The sequence below is a fragment of the Salvia splendens genome, chromosome 16, assembly GCF_004379255.2.
Source record: "Salvia splendens isolate huo1 chromosome 16, SspV2, whole genome shotgun sequence".
In the NCBI taxonomy this organism is placed as follows: domain Eukaryota; kingdom Viridiplantae; phylum Streptophyta; class Magnoliopsida; order Lamiales; family Lamiaceae; genus Salvia; species Salvia splendens.
The window spans coordinates 21,508,409-21,518,565 of record NC_056047.1 but is presented as its reverse complement, the minus strand read 5'-3'; the positions used below and the strand labels follow the sequence as shown (position 1 = coordinate 21,518,565).

Sequence of the window (10,157 nt, the reverse complement as noted above, 5' to 3'; positions counted from 1 at the left end):
GAATAGGAAAGATGAAGTAACAATATCTATATCAATTTAATGGGATAAGTAGAATAGAAACTGCCAAATTGGAGAAGGATGGTTGTTGAATGGCTACGAAAGAAACAAGCTCTAACATCATACTGTACTGTTGTAGTACTACTAATACACTAATAGATATTTATTACTAGTAAGGGGCGATTCGGTTGCTAAGATTAAATCTCATGATTAAATATGTATCATGTTTGGTTTATAAGATTGATCCCTACAATCCTAGATGGATAGTCTAATGATAATTAGTAATAGACTCTCCCTCCAACTTAAATAATCTCACAACTTAATTTTAGATGAATAGTATCATGATATTAGTCATGACAACCGAACGCCACCTAAGAGTATTGGTTTATTACTAGTAATGAAATAGGAAGTATTTGGAGCAGTTCTTATTTTTCTATTAAATGTGAATAATTAAAAAACAAAAATGCCTTACTTAAGTCAAATACATGAAATCACTTTTCTTTTTATCATTAATAAGTCATCTATCATTGTACATGTTAGAGCATAATGAGCATTCACATAAGGGGGACGATCTCACTATTGATCGATCGACGATTTGATCGTCCCTCATTGCAGCACAATCGCCAATCCATGGCCCCTCCCCAGCGCCTGACAACTCCTCCGTGCCGACAATGATCGGCGGTCAATATGCACCTATTGTAGCACTGACATCCGATCGCGGTTTTTTTCTAAAAAAATTTAATTTTTAATTTCAAAATTCACACTCCGAATACTCATTCTTCTATTTCATTTCATCTACACCCACACCTACACCCACACCCACTTCTCTCTCACAACTCACTTCTCTCTCTTTTTCCAACCCTCTCTACTTGAAATGAACGTCAACGACAGCGACGATGACGAGATACACTCAGCTCTTAGAGCCAGCCATGTTGGACTACACATTTTTTTTCTTTCTTATCCATTATGTTGGACTACACATTGCGCGTAGAGGAATGATGACTTGTGCATTGATAACACGTTGGCAGCACGTGATGAATACTAGCGTCCCAATGCCAACGGCGGACTCGGACCATCGACGGTGCAAAAGTGCACAAGCGACAAATATGTTCGACGACTATCTCCACGTCGCCGACACCACTGACTGCGAATGTCTGAAGAAATTCTGTCAGAGAGTTGTGGAGGCTTTCGCTGAAACTTATAATCGAAAGACGAATGCTGCTGATTTCCGGTTCCTGTTGAATTTGCACAGGAGGTTGCACGAATTTCCTGGAACGCTGGGAAGCATAGATTCTATGCACTGCCAATGGAAGAATTGTCGAACCACTAGTGGGTTCAAATGATCATCGAACCCACCCATTCCTGACCAATGGCGATGAATATGGCATGCTTACTCCCTCCATCCCCATAAAATAAGGACATTTGGGACGGCATAAGAATTAATGCATAATCGGTAAAGTAAGAGAGATGAGGTAAAAGTAGTTAAAATAATGTTAGTGGATAGTGAAATCTACATTATTATTAGTGTTTAATTATGAGCTATAGTGATATAAGTTGCAAATAAATTTATTTGTAAGGGTAATGAGTTTGAGAGAACTTTCCATAAATACAAATTAGATATTTTTATGGAACGGACGAAAAAAAAGTGTCCTTATTTTAATGGGATGGAGGAAGTAATATTTTGTTTTCTTCAATAGTCTTATATTTTCACCATATATTTTTTTCTCTTTCAATCAAAGCAGTTAACCATTAATCGTTAGTTCGTTCATTATGATACATAAGTTAATCTGATTTAACCATAAAAAAAAGCTTTTGAAAGAAAAACACTTGAATTAGTTCTAAATACGAGCAAAAACTATTATCTTTAATCCGATTTAAACCTGACTAATTAGCTCATAATCATATCACGAATAAAAAAATATTTGATTTAGCTTCTCTACACAAGTCAAAACTATCACTGATGAAATGAAAAATCTCTTTAACACAAACCTACGCTTTCAATAAAATTTAAGAACTCATGAATACGACGATAAATATTTTAACAAATTGAAGAGGTGTATAGGAATGAAGAAAAACTTGATATATAAAGTAAATTATCAAGACTACAATTTGAGTCTATTTAAGAAATAAAAAAATCTACATCAGTCGCACATTACATAGTGAAATATGAACTTGTTACTTGCCCTGTTAGTATAGAATACTCCCGTTCCCATTTAAAATGATCATCTTTCCTTTTTTTTTTCCCAATCAAGATGACCACTTTCTAATTTTGAAAATAACATTATCTCTCTTCTTTCCTCATTAAAATATTCAACTAACTTTTTACTGTCTACTTTATTCCACCTAATAACACTTCCTAAAATCTCGTGCCATTCAAGAATGTGGCCATCTTGAGTGGGATATAAAGAGTTGAAATGTAATAGATTTGATATCAAACATAATACAATACTTATATGGGTAAACTGCTTCTAAAATCGTGAACTTTCACAATAGTTTGGTATTTCCCGTAAACTTTAAAAGTTGCGTCAAAAATCATGAACTTTGCTCTCGTGTGCCGATTTCCCGAGTCGGGTTTTCCGGCTAAGTAGAGGGCTGACGTGTGTCAGTGTCTGATGTGGGTGATGTTGTGGACGCTGATATGTACAATTACATGGATTTAAATTTAAAATTTTTTAAATCATCACATACCATAAAAAAACCCCAAACCCTAACCTAACCAAACATGAGAAATTAAACATCAAATTTCTTCTGCTCAGCGAACATCTTAAGATTAACTTGAGAGCTTCCACCATCGTCAGCAGCCTCCCTCGCCAAATCCCTCCATTTCGTAGCGTTTTTCCTCATCTCCCTACTCTCATCTCCACCGTCCATCGCCATCTCTAAGCACCGCAAGATCTCATCTGCCTCCACAATCTCCCCCTTCACAACCCTCACTCCACACCTCCATGAATCCTCCACCAGCTTCGCATTCGTCACCTGATCCATCGCCTGCGCCATCGCCACCACCGGCACCCCCGCCGCCACGCTCTCTACTTTGAATTCCACCCACAGTAGCTCACGAAACAGCCAATGCTCATCAGGGAGGATGGTGATGATCTCCAAGCGATGATTTTCTCCCCTGAGCTGAGTTGGCTTCCCACTGAGATGGGTTCTCTCTCCCTGTCGTTTTACGTTTGCAAATTTTAGATATAATTAAGGGAGATTTATTTAATTTAAGGGATGCAGCGACTTTATTTATTTTTTAATTTTTTTATTTGCAGAACACAAAACGACGTAGTTTTGTGTTCTGGCGGCCTAGTCACGCTTCCGGCTGCCACATAAGATAAGTTTATGCCGGAAAACTACCGGGTAGGGTCGTTTGGGAAATTTGCACAACCCAGCAAAGTTCATGATTTTTTATGCAACTTTTAAAGTTTACGGAAAATACCAAACTATTGTGAAAGTTCACGATTTTAGAAGCAGTTTACCCTACTTATATTACTTAATATTCTTGAAGTCAGTAAATTTTACTGATCAATAGTTATTTAGCTACGAAATCTAGCTTACACATTTGGCTGACTGAAACATTTTAGTTGTCTTATATCCTATAGAGAAATTCCAATACATAGTCGAAAATATCGATGGTAATGGTTAAATTAATTTTTTAAAAAGATTAATAATAATTCTTCATTCATCTACATGATATCTCGAATATCCTACTACTAGAAAATTGACTTTTCACTGCACTTATTTCGCTACACTATATAAAAAATGCCACTATAAATGCTTCATCACTACATTAGTCTCTTACCACGTTTATGCCAAACACTATATTACACTAGGGGTGAGCAAAAAAATCGGAAACCGAATATCCGAACCGAATCAAACTGAAATTTTGAAATTCGGTTCGGTTATTTCGGTTTTTCGGTTCGGTTCGGTTTTGAAAATAGAAAAATTTCGGTTTTTCGGTTCGTTTCGGGCGAAGAAAAAAACCGAATAACCGAATTATATATATATTCTATTAATTAAATATATTATATTATATATAATATATAGTATATTATTTTAATAAATTCTACTATATTATATATATTATATGTATTATTAATTTTATATTATATATAAATATTCTATTAGTATATATAAAATAAAATAAATTACACATATATATATTAATATTATATTTATTTTTCGGGTTTTTCGGTTTTTTCGGTTTTGTTCGGGGTTTTCGGTTTTTTAAGTTCGGTTTTCGGTTTTTCGGCTTCGGTTTTTCGGTTTTTCGGGTTCGGTTCGGTTTGGATTTTGAACTAAATTCAGTTTTTCGGTTTTGGTTCGGTTTTGACAAAAAACCGAATCGAAACCCGAATGCACACCCCTATATTACACTGAGAAGTAAAAGCCATAATAATAGTCCTTTACTGGCACTTCCAATAATCAACATCTTTTGATTATCAATGGAATATTGGAATGGTAAATGAAGAAAGAAACATTTAGTAAATATTTTGGCGGTAACTTATACTCCACTCCTTAAACTTGTTAAGATTTAGTATATTCTAAAATTTTATAACTCAATTAGTACTCCAAAATTTAAAAAATTTGAAACCTTGATATACTTAATTTGGTGGAAACTTTACCACTAATACTCCCGTTACTTATCCCACCCAGCACCTTCTCACCGCCATCAACTCCCAGCCAAACCCTAACGCCTTCTCATCTAACAAATCGAAGAAGCCTCGAATTAATCTGCAAGTGCCAGGATTGTATGTTGGTGTAGTCCTGCATTTTACCGTTCTTGCACTATCCACCGGTAGTTAAAGCGCTTCTCCTTAATTTTTACATTTTGTGGTGTAATTGGTTAATTTGCAGTTCTCTTTAATTTTGCCGTTCTTGCACTATCTACAGATATTTAAAGTGTTTCTCTTTGATTTCTATATTTTGTGGTGTAATTGATTAATTTGAACCATTTAATTTGTATGTGAATTTTGTAGCGAGTCAAGCAAGACGAAACAATACGACCTTTGATTTCACTCATTTGTTATCTCACTGTGTACAATGGTCCTAAAAATTGTACTCCTTACCCTAGATGTTAATGAATTTATTTTGCAATTTTATTTATGGATTACAGTTATGTTGCAATTCCAAGTTTAGAATTTGGATAATTTGGTGTAGATTAAGTCACTAAAAACTTTGTTGGACTGAATTTTATAAGTTCTGGAGTTTGGGATGCCTTGGGTTGGAGATCGAGAAAACTTAGTATTTGGTTGTGAGTTGGGTTTATCAAAGTGAGTTTTAATTTTCCTTCTTTCAAAGTAGTATATATTTTTCTATTTAGCAAATATATTTTTACTTCTGTTGGATCTCTAAATTGTACTCTGTTTATCGATAGTCAGGTTGTATATGTGTTTTTTACTCAATGTAAGCACTTATGGCTTCTAAGGACGGAGCAATGCTTGTTTTGTTTTGCAAGACAAACCAAATATGTCACAAAGGTAAAAACTATTGTTTTTTTGTTTGTTTTTTGGTGTTCATTTGAGTATGTAATCTGATAAGAATTTAAAACATAGTTAAAAGTATGCTTAAGCTTTGTTCCTTTTTAACTACGTTCCATTTTTTGCCTTTTGTTCTATGTATACATATTTTAGATTATAGGTTGTTCTCACTGTTTTGCTTTTCATATTTGATATATTGCACTTTATGTCTAAGAGTCATCTTTGTTTGTTTCTACAAGGTCTTGGATGCAACTACCCATGTCCAAGATATGTGGAGTATAGAGATTGCATACTTGATGAATTGTGATCAGTAAGTTTCATATTTCAAATTGTTTATTGTTTTTAAGTGTGATATAATCTCTATGGTTGAATATTACAAAATTGAGGCTATTTCCAGATTCATTTGGAACATCTTGCAATGATGGAAATGGTGCTCAGATTACTACATCCAAGTACGATCATGCGAGCATAGTGTATTGTTAATTACTTTCGTGGAGTAAGCTTTGACAGTGAGACTTGATACATTTTATTTCTGATTTCACAGTTATCAAATGCATATTAGTATTTTAATACTTTTAAAATTTAGATTGTTTCGCACAGCGAAGCTTGATACATATATAATTTTGCTTTCTTTATTATGTTTGGGACTCCATATAAGGATTTGTATATTCCCTAGGTGTTGACTAAGTTTTTTAACAAGTGCCACCAAGGAGTCCCATGTCAATATATTGCCCTGTTTCCTTTACATGTCTTTGTCTAATTGATTGGTTTTGTTTAAATTTTGATTTAATTGTGTATTAGATGCAGGGAACTGAGTTGCTTGGACGATCGTAATGGTTTAAATCTTGGAATGTAGTTTTGTAGGATATTTTTAACACTTCATATTCGAATGTTGTATGACTTCTATTTTATTGAAAGTATTAAGTAAATTGATGATATGATGGCTGTTTACTTCGTATTTTGAATGTTTATTATAATTATGCCTCTTGAAAGGGAGAAAGTTTAAATAATTGAAGAATGAAAAGTTTATATATGTTTGAAGGAGCAAAATATAAATTATAAAAATGTAAATTGCAGAAATTTGCAGGGAGAAATGTAAATATATATTTGTATGGAGGTCATTAGTAATTTTAGAATTATAATAATCAGTGTAGCCATAGATTATGCTATAAGGCACTTCTAAGTGCCCCACATGTTACGGTTGATGACATTTTCACGTGCAATAAAACTGAGTCTTTAATTACGTGTGATCTTTCATTACAGTCATCGTTAATGCACTTGCTTAAGGTGCCATTATAAATAAAGTGCAATGACAACATATTTCTAGTGGCAATTTCGAGTGCCACAATAAGCCAATTTTGTAGTAGTGTCGATCTATTAAAAAGATTAAAAAAATGTCTTTATCTTCTTAACTACTAAGTTTCACTAATGATTTAACATAGTTGATTGAGTTTGTATTTAGCCAAATTGATTGGGATGATTCAAGTGTCTCGCGGTGCAATAATTTTTTTGGTTTGACCACAGGAGTACCGAACTGGCCTTCGGTGGAATCCGACTAATCCTGTTCGATCGAGTTTGCAGATTAAAACCGAAAGTCTCCCAGTGGGTGGTGGGGCTCCGCTCTGCCAACTGCGCTACAATCCATTGGTTCAATAATTTTAATTGGCACAACTTTGTTACTATACTTGTTCTTCTAGACATGGTGAAATTGTCTCCTCAATTTATGATATTTTTTTTTATCTTGAATCATTCATGTGAACTTTGTTTCCGTATTTGTTATTTTCTGGTTGTCTATTAATAATAATGAAGTGATAAATGGACCGATAAATTTGGTTCTATATGATAGGAGATTATAAATTATGATAGAGACTATATGGAAGAGAGTGTACGTGTGCTTAATTACATATATAAAGTGCACTTTAGTATGTTATCTCACATCCAATATGCAACATAAAATCACATAAATTATAAGTATAATGATGGATTTGACAATATGTGAGAGTCAAATATCATTACTTTGTCATGCATTACACTAAACATAATTTCATATGAATTAATTAACTAACTATTAACTTATTACTATTAATATCTAAGAGACTCAAACAAAATATATTAGCAAAAAATAATATGGATTAAATAAGAACTGAATATTATACTCTCATATTATACTATGTGAAGAATCATTAACCTCTACCTAACTTATTTTCTTCGAAGTAAAAAAAAGCTTTGTCGAAAGAATGGAAACTTCATCCAATCAATATATGGTTATGCTAATAATAATAGCTATAAATGTATGATGTTTCGAACTTCTATATGACTCATACATGTAAAATTAAATGCGAGATTGGCCTAAAGTAACAATGGAAATAATCAACCTAACATATCTAGGATTGTCATGTGGATGGGATCCTTATAAGGTCAGTCTGTTATTGACCCAACCCAATAAGATCAAATTCAACTCAATCCGAAATCATTGTATTTTTATTGGGTCCCAACTCAACAGATTCGTGACGTATTGATGAGCCGAGTTTTGTGCCTTGGTTACTGGCTAGTTTACCGTGTTTAAAAAGATAATATGTGAAAATTAGTTGCTGAAGTGTGCATGATAAGGTACAAGTCAGGAGGAAATGGGTCAGAAGGAATTCGAGTGAAAAAACTCAGAAAATGTGCAAACTGGCTAGTATGAGCATAAAAAGTGCTAACTGGCAAATATGGGCAGAAAAAGGTGCAAACTGATCAGGATGGATGACATGGAGCTGGACACGAGAAGGAAGGACTTGCTTGGAACAATCACTATCTAAAGAGGGGCAAAATTGTCATTTCGCATGAAGAGGCAGCCCTAGAAATTAGGGCAAGCCACCCTATAAATAGGAGCTGAACATAAAGAAAAAGGGGATCACTAGGAGAATAGCTCCATTAGCTCTTAATTCCACTCTCTAAACCAGCAGCCTGACTTGAAGATTCCGGCCACCTGCCGGCGAGGAGCATCATGCCTGATTCATTTCAGCCGCCGTAGATCAGGAAATTCTTCCAGTTTCAGTTTTCAAGGAGCCAACCAATCTTTTACTTGCTTTGTTTTTAAGATTTCTTAGCTTACGTACTTATTTTGCTTGCATTTGACTTGAATTCTAGTAGCTACTTTAGTTGGAACATCTTTTGGGTGATAATCTTGAATGCAATGAAGTTTATTGTGGTTTTATTTTGTGTTTCAGCTTGTCGTAGGATTAATCTGCCCAGTTAGATAGATCTGGTAGTTTATGTGAATTTCTGTTGTTTTCGAGCTTGAATAAGTTAGATCTAGTATTTCTTCAAGTTTCTCTAAGTTTTAATTAGTCATTTCTTCTCAAAAAATGCATGGAATTCGTTTCTGCTTGTTTCTGTCACCATGTCCTGTTGACCAATTTGCGTAGATCTCAGTTTTTCTTGCTTTCGTTCTTGATTTTAAGTTAAATATAGAATTTACGAAATTTCAAGTTTGAGCATTCATCAATAGAGTTTGTTAGATCTTGTTAGTTTAGCTTGGTGAAGAAGAAAATGTCACAATCAAAGAATGAGACCACTTGTGTTGCTTTTGTTGTTTTTTGCTTTTGTACTTGCACTTTTTCAGTTTTTCTGCACACCTAGCAGACAGTCTGCCAGCATGATATTTGATTCCCTTTACTTTTTGTATAGCCATTTTTAGTAAGTTTCGTCTAGTAGCTTCTCACATGCACATTCACACCCTAGTTTACATACGTACTTTAATTTCTTTCAGCATGCAACATTTAGAGGGGTATATGTCTCATTTTCACCTACTGGTCAGGAGGGGTATATGTCTCATTTTCACCCACTGGTTAGTTTAGTCTCAACCCCATAAAGCGTGGTAGCAAACCAACCCTTCCAAGATGTCTTCACAATTGCATACGACTTATCCATCTCTGCGGGATCGACCCTTACTCTACTATACTAGCTAGTAGAAGTGGGTTGAGGTTTTTTGTTGACAAGATGTTTTAGGCACAGAACCAACAACACAACTAGGTTTAGGTACCCTCCTGGCCAATTAACACACAAGAGTCGCCGCACTAAAACAAATTCCTTCTGTCACGTATTTGTGTGGATTATCATGTCATTCAAAAAAATGTCAACCCTCTATTAATGATAGTAAGTTACTATATAATATAACTATACACGACACAATAACAACTAAAATATGAATCGATTAAAACATGATATTAAATGATAAAATATTACAAAATTAAAATAAATAATTTTTATATAAAAATAATACATTTAAAATATAATGTTAAAATATACTCCCTCCGTCCTATAGAAATATACCATATTTCCTTTTTCGTCTGTCCCATAGATATAGTTTGTATCCATTTATGATAAATTTTTTCCCCTCCTTGCTTTATTATTTATGGGTCCATTATCCATTGCACAATTTCGACTACTACTACTTTTTTTCTTACGTTACCAATCACACATTAAAAATTCGTGTTGACCCTATATGACCTAGTTCTATTGGACTGAGGGAGTAGTACCCCAAGCCATTTAAACATTACTATACATTACTATACATTACTATATATGAATGAGTCTAGCTAAGTTGGTCGTTGCCTAAGTCGCACATTTGGCAGCGTAGTGTTCGATTCCCATTTCCCAGCAACACACTGACTATAAACTTTTTACTTATATTTTTTATCATTAAAA

The 10,157-nt window shown here is 34.0% G+C and overlaps 1 long non-coding RNA gene across 3 annotated transcripts; it reads left to right on the top strand.

Moving 5' to 3' along the window:
• The first annotated feature begins 4,596 nt into the window (after positions 1 to 4,596).
• Positions 4,597 to 6,403, top strand: LOC121770053. Of its 3 annotated transcripts, XR_006043745.1 has the most exons (5): positions 4,597 to 4,783; positions 5,363 to 5,465; positions 5,705 to 5,775; positions 5,863 to 5,974; positions 6,267 to 6,403. It is a non-coding gene; the product is annotated as an uncharacterized LOC121770053 (long non-coding RNA). The 3 variants fall into 3 exon arrangements; XR_006043744.1 differs by having other exon boundaries at positions 4,600 to 4,783; positions 5,367 to 5,465; positions 5,863 to 6,403; XR_006043743.1 differs by having other exon boundaries at positions 4,600 to 4,783; positions 5,863 to 6,403.
• Positions 6,404 to 10,157: the final 3,754 nt, after the last annotated feature.